General features: G+C 51.9%; 1 pseudogene; it reads left to right on the top strand.

The window, feature by feature from the left end:
• Positions 1 to 1,323: 1,323 nt before the first annotated feature.
• LOC119357459 lies at positions 1,324 to 8,016 on the top strand (annotated as a pseudogene).
• The last annotated feature ends 4,147 nt before the right edge of the window (positions 8,017 to 12,163 follow it).

Below are 12,163 nucleotides of genomic sequence, written 5' to 3' on the forward strand. Positions count from 1 at the left end.
AAAATAACTGTAGTCGGTTACAATCTACCCGTAGGCTGGTTCGGATAAATTCCGGGCTACTTTCTAGCCAGCATTCCGTCACATCAAGCGTACAGGCACGCTGAGCACAAAGATGGTCCGGCACATTATTCTCTCTACCAACATGTCGAACCGAAAAGGAAGTAAAAGTAACGACGTAGTCTGCTAACTCTCTAAAGATGGGCGAAGCAACCGATCTAGAGTTACCTCGCGAGTTCCAGAGGTCGACCAACTGTGAGCAGTCCACCTCCATGATCACATGTGAAAAACCTCGAAGTTGGGCGAAGATGACCCCCTCCCGAAAAGCCAGTAGCTCGGCTATAAACGGATCCGAAGCACCTGGCAAAGGCTTACACCATGCTCCTAGGAAAGAGGTGAGAGCGAGCCACTCCCCCCGCCCCTCCCCTAGTCGTATCTGCATACACTGTACCATCAGTGTTTATAGTGATCCATCTCGCTTTCGGAGGGCGCCAAGCCTGGCTCGCAGTCCTGGTCCGTTGGCCCGGGATGTCGATGATGGATAAAGCTTCATGCACCCGTTTCAGCGCCGTTGCCTGATCATACCCTTCTCGGCCATGAGTCCAGTTATTCCTTGAAGTCCAAATAGAGTGCATGATAGAGATGATTTTGCACCGTGTGTCATCAGAGAACAAGCTGTCCAACAGAATGTCACGAGCCCAAGTCTCGGGGTGCAGACGTCGTAGCTGGAAACCGAAGCTGTCCTTAGCTGCTACCCAAAATTTCCTTGCATGAGTGCAGGAAACAAGAGCATGCAGCAGATTCTCATCAAAGGCCATGCAGATGTCGCACCGGCCGCTTGTTTTGATATGCCTCTACTACAAGGTCACCGAGTCTGGTAAGATACCTCTAAGGACTCTCCACCAGAACACCCTAACCTTCGGTAGCACATGGATCTTCCAAAGTGCAGTCCACAACTCTCTGTTTGCAGATCCAGTAGTTGAGATATGGAATAGCCACGGTAGAAGAAGGGAAGCTGCGTATGCGTGCTTGACTTGCGTCTGCGAAATTAAAGGAAAGCTCCGTCTGCGTGCGTGACTTGCATCTGCGAGATTAAAGGAAAGCTTTCGTCTGCGGGCTGTGCGATCCCTGCCTCGCTGGGCCGGCTACGTGCGTGCCTTGGGGAGGGGGCCCCTTGACCGTGGGGGCCCGGGGCAGTCGCCCCCCTGCCCTCCCCCCTCCCCCTCAGGGCCGGCCCTGCATACGGCCACTTTATTGATTATTTTCGAGGACCTTACAAAGTATTACAACAATATGTCTGAATCCATCATCTTGGCAACAATCAAAATGAACCATGTACAGATCATGTCGCGCCGCATGGTCCTGCCGCAGCCAGACTTCGTTACCGCCGGAGCGCCATGGGACCTCTCGATGATCGCCTTGGAGTAAAACCAGAAGGGCATCGTCCTGCCCAATGTTAGACTATGTATAGCTTCTGTACCTATGTACGTATATGGTACATATTGTAACACAACCATTATATATAATGAGATAAGCCACCCCTAAAGGGTTGTGCTGGTTCCCCAAAACTTATTGTCTTACATGGTATCACGCTAGGTTACGATCGCTTCCGCTTCTAAACCCTAATACCCGCACCGCCGCCGCAGCCGCCGCCGCCTTCACCGCCGCCGCCGCGCCACCGATCGCGCCGCCGCCATGTCGAGCGCCGCCACCACCGGTTCCACTGCTGCGGGCTTCCTCCCGGCCTCTCTTGCGGCTCTGCTCAACCTCCCGCTCGATGTCGTCTCTGTTCCGGCTCCGATCGGGACAAGGAGCATCGGCTCCGTCTTCTCCACGCCGCCGGCGCCCTCGCTTGGGCGTGACCTCGTGGTCCACACCGCGGCGCCGCCGTCCGCTGCGGACTCCGCAGGCGTCGTCCCGTCGCTCCTGCCGCAAGCGGATCACACTGCCCCGCTGGCGGGGTTGGCGGCGTCCGCACCGGCCGCGAGCTTTGCGGCGCCCGCCCTGGCTGCGGTCCCGCCTCCTCCCGCATCGGCTTCGGTGCCTCCGGCTGCCACCATGGTGTTTGCACCCCAGGCAGCCTCCTCGATGGGATTGTCTTCGCCGCCGCCGTTTCACTTCGGTCATCTCATCACCATCAAGCTCTCCGCCGACAACTACATCTTCTGGCGTGCGCAGGTTCTCCCGCTCTTGGGGAGTCACTACCTGCTAGGTTACGTCGACGGATCGCTTCCCTGCCCACCCGCGCTGGTAGACAGCGTGCACGGTCCGGTCTACAATCCGGCCCATCGCGTCTGGACGGGGCAGGACCAGGCGAACCTCTCCTCCATCCAGGGGTCGCTCTCGCCGGCAGTTGCCGGCCTTGTTGTCTTCGCGAAGACGTCTCATGAGGCCTGGACCATCCTTGAGCGCACCTTTGCAGCGCAGTCCCAGGCTCGTGTCTCTGCACTCCGTCGTCAGCTTGGAGAGTGTCAGAAGCTTGACTCCACTGCCACTGAGTTCTACAACAATGTCAAGGGCCTCGCCGACACATTGGCCTCCATTGGACAGCCCCTCACCGACTCCGAGTTCAACTCGTCTATTGTCAATGGTCTTGATGAGGAGTATGATGCCTTAGTCGAGATCATCAACGAGCGGGGCAACTCGACACCCATGCTGGCACACGAGGTTTTCTCTCGGCTCCTTCTCACTGAGCAACGGGTCGAGACTCGCCGCACCAGGGGCACTGGCTCCCTCTCGGCCAACGCCGCCACCAAGGGTGGCCGCTCTTCTTCATCACCCCGGTCTCCCTTGGGGCTGCCACCGTCGCCCGCCTCGGCCCCCCACCTACTGCGACCTTACCGGGGGCTGGCGGTCCACGTGTGTGTCAGCTTTGTGGCCGCGATGGGCACTGGGCCTCCAAGTGTCATAAGCGCTTCCAGCGAAGCTTCCTTGGTCTTGGCAATGACGGCAAAGATACACGCAACAATGCCCGTCAGGTCGCCATGGCTGATCGTCCCGCGCCGCAGAAGCAACAGGGACACACTCAGTCCTACTCCATCGATCCACACTGGTACATGGACTTTGGGGCGACAGAGCATCTAACCAGCGAGATGGGGAAGCTTCACACTCGTGAACCCTATCATGGCTCCGACAAGATCCACACCGCCAATGGAGCAGGTATGCACATCTCTCATATTGGTCAAGCATCTCTTCTCACTAGACATGCCAATAGGAGTCTTCAGCTTCGCAATGTTCTTCGAGTTCCATCTGTGACCCGTAATCTTCTTTCAGTTCCTAAACTCACACGTGATAATAATGTGCTTTGTGAATTTCACCCTTTTGATCTTTTTATTAAGGATCGGGGCACGAGGGACATTCTTCTTAGTGGGCGGTTGTGCCAGGGCCTCTACCGTCTGGAGCATCCTGGTGTCGCTCGTGTTTTCAGTGGAGTTCGGGTCTCTCCGTCACAGTGGCATGCTCGTCTTGGTCACCCGGCCACACCTATTGTCCGTCATATTTTACGTCGTCATGAGCTTCCTAGTTTGTCTAGTCATAAAGATGTAGCAGTGTGTGATGCTTGTCAGCAGGGGAAGAGTCATCAACTTCCTTTTTCGGAGTCCAGTCGTGAGGTGAAACATCCTTTAGAACTTGTGTTTTCAGATGTATGGGGTCCTGCTCAGACTTCTGTCAGTGGTCATAATTACTATATCAGTTTCGTTGATGCTTATAGTCGCTTTACCTGGCTTTACCTTATTAAACGCAAATCTGATGTGTTTGATATTTTTGTTCAGTTTCAAAAACATGTTGAACGTCTTTTCAAGCACAAAATTGTTCATGTCCAGTCAGACTGGGGGGGGGGGGGCGAGTATCGCAACCTCAACTCTTTCTTTCAGTCGCTTGGGATAGCTCATTGTTTAGCATGTCCACATACACATCAGCAGAATGGTTCAGTCGAACGTAAGCATCGTCATATTATTGAAGCTGGTCTTACTCTTTTGGCCCATGCATCTGTTCCGTTTCGGTTTTGGAGTGATGCTTTCACCACTGCATGCTTTCTCATCAACCGTACTCCTACTCGTGTTTTAAACATGAAGACTCCCATTGAGGTTCTCCTTAATGAACAACCTGATTATACCTTTCTCAAGGTATTTGGGTGTGCTTGCTGGCCGCATCTTCGTCCATATAACAAGCGCAAGCTTGAGTTTCATTCTAAGAAGTGTGTTTTTCTTGGCTATAGCTCTCTTCATAAAGGTTACAAATGTCTTCATGTTCCCACTAATCGTGTCTATATATCTCGGGATGTCGTGTTTGATGAGCATGTTTTTCCCTTTGCCAACCTTCCCGTGTCCACTGTCGAACCACCATCCCTGCATTCATCCTCTGTTGCTTCTGACCAATTTGATGATGTTGCATACTCTCCTTTGCTGTTACCTAACCATGGTGCAGGAACCGGACGTGGAGCTCGTTTGGAGCTGTTGGAGGATTCACCATCATCATCGTCGTCTTCTGGTGGGCACGTCGATCGCCCTATGTTGCATGGCATCGATTCGCGTGCCCATGCATGGTCACCCGACGAGCCCGTCGCGCCGAGCATCTCCACTGCTCGGTCCGTTTCGCCAGCGGCCGCCGAGTCGCCCGCGGCTCGGCCCGTCACGCCGTCTTCGCCTGCGGCTCGGCCCGTCACGCCGTTTTCGCCCGCGGCTCGGGTCCTCACGTCGCCTTCATCAGCGGATCGGCCCGCGACACCGGCCGCGCCACGGCCCACTATGCCGAGCTCGCCATCGGCCCGGTCTGTGATGCCGGAGTCGCCAGCTGCTTCGTCTGCTCTGCCGGGTTCGCCGGTGGGTCGGCCTTCTTCGCCAACCGAGTCCGAGGCTACCGTGACTGGCTCCTCGTCACCGGCTGACTCGTCAACGTCGCCGTCCTCCAGCCCGTTGCAGGCTGCTCCGTTGACCTTGGTGGTTCCTGTGTCCCGACCACATACACGCAGTCGCAGTGGCATTTTCAAACCTAAGGAACGTAAGGATGGTACGGTTGCTTGGTTGGCTGCTTGTTTGGCTGCTGCTGTTGCGGATCCATCTTCTGAGCCTCGCTCATATCAGGCTGCCCTGCGCATTCCACATTGGCGAGAGGCTATGGAGCAGGAGTTTCATGCTCTTCTTCGTAACAAGACATGGACTCTCGTTCCTCCACCACCACGGGTAAATGTTATTGACTCAAAATGGGTATTCAAAGTGAAGAAGCATTCGGATGGATCTATTGAGCGTTACAAAGCGCAACTTGTTGCTCGCGGTTTTCGGCAGCGTCATGGTCTTGACTATGAGGACACCTTCAGTCCTGTCGTCAAGCCTACCACTATTCGGCTTCTTCTCTCCATTGTTGTTTCTCGTGGTTGGTCACTTCGTCAACTTGATGTGCAGAATGCTTTTCTACATGGATTTTTGGAGGAAGAGGTTTATATGAAACAGCCGCCTGGTTTCTCTGATCCTGATCGTCCTGACTATATCTGTCGTCTTTCCAAAGCACTATATGGTTTGAAGCAAGCTCCTCGTGCCTGGCATGCCCGCCTTGCCTCTGCCCTTCGTGCTCATGGGTTTGTGCCGTCTATTGCTGACACTTCGTTATTTCTTCTACAGAAGCCAGAAGTCACTATGTATCTTTTGGTATATGTCGATGATATTATCCTTGTCAGCTCTTCTCAGTATGCTGCTGATGCTCTTGTCTGCTCTCTTGGTGCTGATTTTGCGGTCAAAGATCTTGGGAAGCTTCACTACTTTCTTGGAGTTGAGGTCACTTCTCGTGCTACTGGTCTTGTCCTTACGCAGAAGAAGTACTCCTTGGAGTTGTTACAGAGAGCTGGCATGCTGAAGTGCAAACCGACCACCACACCCATGTCGTCTACGACAAGATAACAGCTGTTGATGGTGAGCTTTTGTCTCCTGCGGATGCCACAGAGTACAGGAGCATTGTTGGTGGACTTCAGTACTTGACGATCACGAGACCAGATATCTCTTATGCTGTTAACAGGGTTTGTCAGTATCTTCAGGCTCCCAGAGATACTCATTGGGCTGCTGTTAAACGCATTCTTCGTTATGTTCAGTTCACCCTGACATTTGGTATGCATATTCGGCCGACTTCCTCTCGGGTCCTTTCGGCCTTCTCTGATGCAGATTGGGCTGGTAGCCCAGATGACAGGCGATCCACGGGGGGTTATGCGGTATTCTTTGGCTCTAATTTGATCGCTTGGAGTGCTCGGAAACAGGCTACTGTGTCACGTAGCAGTACTGAAGCTGAGTACAAGGCTGTGGCTAATGCTACTGCAGAGATTATTTGGGTGCAGTCTTTGCTTCAGGAGTTGGGTTTGTCTCAACCACAGCCTCCTATTCTTTGGTGTGATAACATCGGTGCTACATACCTTTCTGCAAATCCAGTATTTCATGCCCGAATGAAACACATTGAAGTTGACTATCACTTTGTACGGGAACGTGTATCACAGAAGCAACTCCAGATCAAGTTTATCTCATCTAAGGATCAACTTGCAGACATCTTCACTAAGCCTTTACCGCTGCCACAGTTTGAGGCTTGTAGGCGCAATCTTACCCTTCTCAGTTCTTTAGAAAGTGGCTAAGATTGAGGGAGGGTGTTAGACTATGTATAGCTTCTGTACCTATTTACGTATATGGTACATATTGTAACACAACCATTATATATAATGAGATAAGCCACCCCTAGAGGGTTGTGCTGGTTCCCCAAAACTTATTGTCTTACACCCAACCTTCCCGCCACACAAGAAGGAGAAGGACGGGGACACCACGCCGTCGTCGAACGCCTGGCATCATCCTTCGCGCGCGCCCTGGGCCGTTTCTACCCCTACGCCGGCCGCCTCGCCGTCATGCCGGGGAACAGTGCTGACGGGGAGCAGGGCGAGAGCGTCGCCATTTCGCTTCGCTGCAGCATGGAGGGCGCCGAGTTCGTCCACGCCGTGGCGCCGGGCGTCACCATGGCCGGCGTTATCACGCCGCTGTTTACCCCGACGCTGGTCCGGTCCTTCTTCCCGCTGGATGGGCTGCATGGCGTCGACGCTGCCGCGGGCTCGCACCCGCTCCTAGCCGTGCAGGTTACCGAGCTGGACGACGGTGTCTTCGTCGGCATGTCGCTCAACCACGCTGTCGCCGACGGTTCGGCCTTGTGGCACCTCTTCAACACCTGGTCGGAGATCAGCCGTCAGAGTGACGGCGCCGACATCTCCTCTCCTTTGCCGGTGCACTGGAGGTGGTTCCTCGACGGCTGCCCTGTTCCGGTCCCTCTGCCCTTCGGCAAGCTGGAGGACATCCCCGTCAGCCGGCGTTCTACAGATGAGCATCCATCATCTGTGAAGGAGGAATGCTTCCTCAATTTCTCGGCCGAGATGGTAAAGAAGCTCAAAGCAAAGGCAAACGCCGAGATGTCCGGCACCAGCAATGGCACCACCACCATCTCGTCGTTGCAGGCCCTGTTCGCGCACATATGGATCGCGGTGACCCGAGCCAGGAGATTGTCACCGGACCACAGCACAACGTACGTCATCCTCGTCGGATGCCGGGGCCGCGTGGATGGCCTGCCGGCGGCATACGCTGGCAACGCCGTTGCACGCGCCGAGGCAGTGTCGACCGCCGGCGAGATCCTAGAAAGGGGGCTGGGTTGGGCCGCGTCGCTGCTGAACAGAGCGGTGGGGTCCTTCGACGTGGCACTTAGAGAGACAGACATGCATCCTGGCCGCAAGAGCATTACTTCTTGCATGCGCGCCCAACGGCCACGGCAAAGATGGTGACGGGTGGCTCGCCGCGGTTCGACGTGTACGGGAACGACTTCGGGTGGGGCCGGCCGGTGGGCGTGCGGAGTGGCCGTGCGAACAAGATGGGCGGGACGGCGACGGTGTTCGAGGGTAGAGACGGCGGAGGAAGCATGGCTCTCGGGGTGTGGCTCTCGCCGGAGGTGCTCTCGAGGCTCGTCGCCGACGAGGAGTTCATGAGCGCGGTAAGCACGGTCACGGCGTGACTGATTGCCGACGCGCATGCAAAGTAATTTTCTGGTGCCATGTTTGAAGCACAGGTGATGGCTTCAGCGGCAGACCAAGCTTGGGATTAAATTCATGGCTTGAAACGGCCTATCGTTTGGTAGACTAAGAATCTGGGACTGAACCTGTACCCTGTGCTATCACTATCAGTTTCGTGGATTAAACCATGCTTCAAGCTGCTTACTTGCTTTCCAAAGAGAAAATGTTCCTTTTAATATCCATGCGTCGAGACTTGTCAAACTTTGGCGGGTGGCATCGGGTTGTCCAAAAATTGAAAAAGGGTTGTGGACTAGAACTCTTCATTGCTTTTTAATCTGCACTAGTACATATGCCCGTGTGTTGCAACGGGAAAAATTTGACAAACCTGATTCGCTTGCCACTACGCTTTACTAACATTCAATTCCGATAAACCTAGAAATAAGGTTATCCTGGATGTGTTGCCACGGGTTGAATTATCCTTATTTGGATCATGAAGTGTTGATGTGAGAAGCCACCCTAACGTCCTTAATCGACTCATACTTAAACTCTGCACTTCCATCGAATGAAAAAGTAGTGATGCATTGAATAGTCTTTTAGCGGGAGAAACATAGAATTTGATTCTTACAGGTGCATGGAAATAGTCTTTTAGCGAGAGAAATATACAATGTGATTCTTAGGACAACTCTCCAACACCGACCTGTAAAATAGACACTGCATCCGTCCGCGAACCTGGAGGACCGGCCCACGGATGTGGGAGGAGGTCATCCAATGCTATCTGTATATGTCTGGTTGCATTTCGGAAGAAATTTAACGAAAGTTAACAAATTTGAGGGATATTTAGACAAACCGGATGATATTAATTTATACTTGGATAACTTTTAGATAATTCATACTTGAATAACCTTTAGATAAAACCTGTTGCGTTTCATCTTGACTGGAGGAAACAAATTACATTTTGACATATTTGAACTAAACCGTATTCTAAACCTAGTCTAAATGATTGTCGACGCTCGTTTGCCCATTTTCGGCCGGCCATGAGCCTCGGGAACTGAAACTCTAACTCCGCCTTGTAGCCTCCGCCTCAGCAGCCTGCAAGCGGCTAATCGGCTGACGAAAGGGCGGTGGCCTTTCTGAGACCGGCGCGTCGGCGACCCTTCATGCGCTACTCTTCCTTGCCGCCGTCGGCGCCCTTGGACGTGCCGACTTCATTGTCATGCGCTGGGGCGTGGGTGTGGCAGAGCTGGCAGCGTCACCCTCGTCCTTGCTCTTGCCGTAGACTTCGCCGACCACATCGTCGATCTTCTTGAAGGCGGCTTCTAGCCCTGCCTGACGTTGGTGGTACCTCCACCGGTCGCGACGGATTTGGCAAGCGGTGCGATAGGAGTCGACTAGCGCCTCCTGCTCAGCTAGTCCACGCTCGTCGCGATTGTCGTGACAGTGGCGAGGTGCTCCTCCACACTCCGGTGCTCATCGAGGAGGCGGGGGTTGTACTCATGGTCGGCTGCGCCTACCGGAATAAGGCCTCCAGCTCGGCCAACACCATTTCGGTGTAGTGAGCACGAGCATCACCCATGGAGATGCCGACATGGACCGGCGAGGGGGTGACGCTAGCTCATTGTCAGTCGCGTCCTCCATTGGGACGTCCACAACGCCGGCCTCCGTCTGCCCCGCTAGCCTGCCAGCCGGCAGCAATGGCGGTGATCTCTGTCTTCTACTCGGACGAGAGACTGTCCCAAATGGCTTTGGAGCTCGAGGAGGCCATGACGGGCATCGTGCGGAGAGGAGAAAGGGAGCGGAGGAGGATGGGTGAGGCTGGACTTCAATTAGGTGGCGGTGGACAAGGCAAGCGGCAGGGTGGTTAATGGTGGGCGGCATGAATGCGTACCGGTGCTCTGGAGCAGCGCTGGCCACTTCGGTCGAGAAGGGACATGGGGAGGGAAGGGTTTTTGCGTGGGCTAGAGTAGTCAGAAAGGAGCATGGCAGCGGTCCGGACGCCAACAAAGCCACCAGTTTGTTTCCGGTTTACGAAAAAAAAGTATATCCGGATGGTCCGGACACTTGCGGGCATTTTGAGGGTTGACTTTGAAGATCCCCTTATATACTCTTTGAGAGTTTAATAATTCATCTATAGTATTTTATAACATTATTAAAAAATTCAAATTCTAATGATTTTTGATTATGTAGTTCTTTTATCGAAGGTTGTTTGATTTCGAATTCATTCCGATGTTTTTTCTTTTGCCCAACTCCCGTGTCCAGCCAGCTGATAAAAATGTGGTCGAGCAGCTGGCACGTAGACAACCCATCAGGCGATACGTGTACCCTCCACCGCTTTTAGCCATTTGGGTCCAGCGAGATGCATCTAATGTCCTCTCATCCCGTTCTTTCGCTCCATCTCTCTCTCATCCCTATTCATATCTTCTGCTTCCACTAATATGCGCATCCGTTCCTTCAACTCTTGCAGTTGCAGAGGCAGCGGAATTTGCCGCGCTGGGAGCCGGCTGTCCGGCGAGCGTCGTTCCCAGGCGTGTGTCAATCTTGGGAGTCTCCACAGCGTCTCTTTCCACTGGAGCGCTGCAGCCGGATCCCCGTCCGCTCCCCTCCCCCGGTGTATCTATCTATCTATCTATCTATCTATCTCTCTCTCTCTCTCTCATATTTCTTCATCTCGCGATCTAATTCTGTTAAGTGTATTTGCAGGCCGATGTGAAGCTAGTCAGGTCGCCGACGGCCCCCGTTCCAGACCACCTAGATCTAGAGCGCCGCGGACGGATCCCGTCGTCCCCGTCATGCCCGTGTCAAGGACCTCCAGTGTCCGCGTCGCCGGTGAGGTTAATTCTTTTTCGCCTCTTTTCCTGATTCTCATGGTCAGGATTTTTTTGGTTGCCTCACCCAAGGTTCCTTCGTTCCCTTCTCTCCCATGTATTGACTGTCAGTTTGTTGGTTTTAAGGAGGCCGATTGATATGAAGGATAACCTGTAAATGTGTGTAAATTCATGAGAATCGTTTCAAGGGAGCGACGTGGGACAAAAAACCAACGGAATCAACGCATGACACGAACGAAGTCAACGAACGCACGACCAAACAGAGTTTGCTTGCGCGCGTGACGGTTGGAAGCACGAGCAGAAACTCTTTATTTCTCACGTTGGACGTGACCGCAGGTTGAATACTAAAACCGCAGGGTGCTTTTTTACGAAATGAGTGAAGCAAGTTGAAAATATTACGAAATTGACCTGGATTGTTCAGAACTACTCCCTCCGTCCCATAATATAAGAACGTTTTTTATACTAGTGTAGTGTTAAAAACGTTCTTATATTTTGGGACAGAGGGAGTATTTTCCTTGAGATTGTTTTAAGAATGTCTTAGAACTTTTTATTTTTAGAAATATCTTGGAACTATTTGGTCTAAGTTTATTCTGTAGTCCCGAGAGAAGCCCATCGGTTATTGGGCTTCACTATCTCGGCCTCATATCCACGAGCAGAAAAATAGTTTAAATCTTCCGTTATCTCGCTTTACTATCTCCATCCTGAGAAGGCCCACGACATTTTTTTTAACCAAGATTCCCCTGTTTCTAAGAGTTCCTAGGTGACGCTCATTGCGGTACTTTGGTCGTTTGGTGTCGTTTCACACAGACAAGCCATCGACTGGGCTGGTCCATTGCAGCGGTCTGGTTGGTGCAGCAACCTGGTTCAATATAGTTGTTTGGTTACTGCACCAACCCGGTTCACCATAATGAGCTGGTTTTTTTTATTTTGACCAATTTTTTGAAATTTCTACACATATTTTAAAAAAATGCCACTATTTTATCAAATTGTGAACAAAATTTGAAAAGAGAACATGTTTTGATATTTAGAACATTTAAAAAAAAATACAAACATGTTTTGTAATTTGCTAACATTTTTTGAAAATGCAAACACTTTTTGAATTTATTAATAAATTTTGAAATGGAAATATTTTCAATTTGCAAATAAAATTTAACAACAGGAGCATTTTCTGAAATCATGTAATTTTTTGAAAAAACACACGCCTTTTTGAATTTATGAACAGAATTTGAAGACATGATTTTGTTTTTCAATAACACATATAGTACATTTTTTGAATCTCTGAAGAAAATATATAATCAGGTAAATTTTACTAAGTTCTGAATATTTT

The sequence above is a fragment of the Triticum dicoccoides genome, chromosome 2A (assembly GCF_002162155.2).
Source record: "Triticum dicoccoides isolate Atlit2015 ecotype Zavitan chromosome 2A, WEW_v2.0, whole genome shotgun sequence".
NCBI lineage: Eukaryota > Viridiplantae > Streptophyta > Magnoliopsida > Poales > Poaceae > Triticum > Triticum dicoccoides.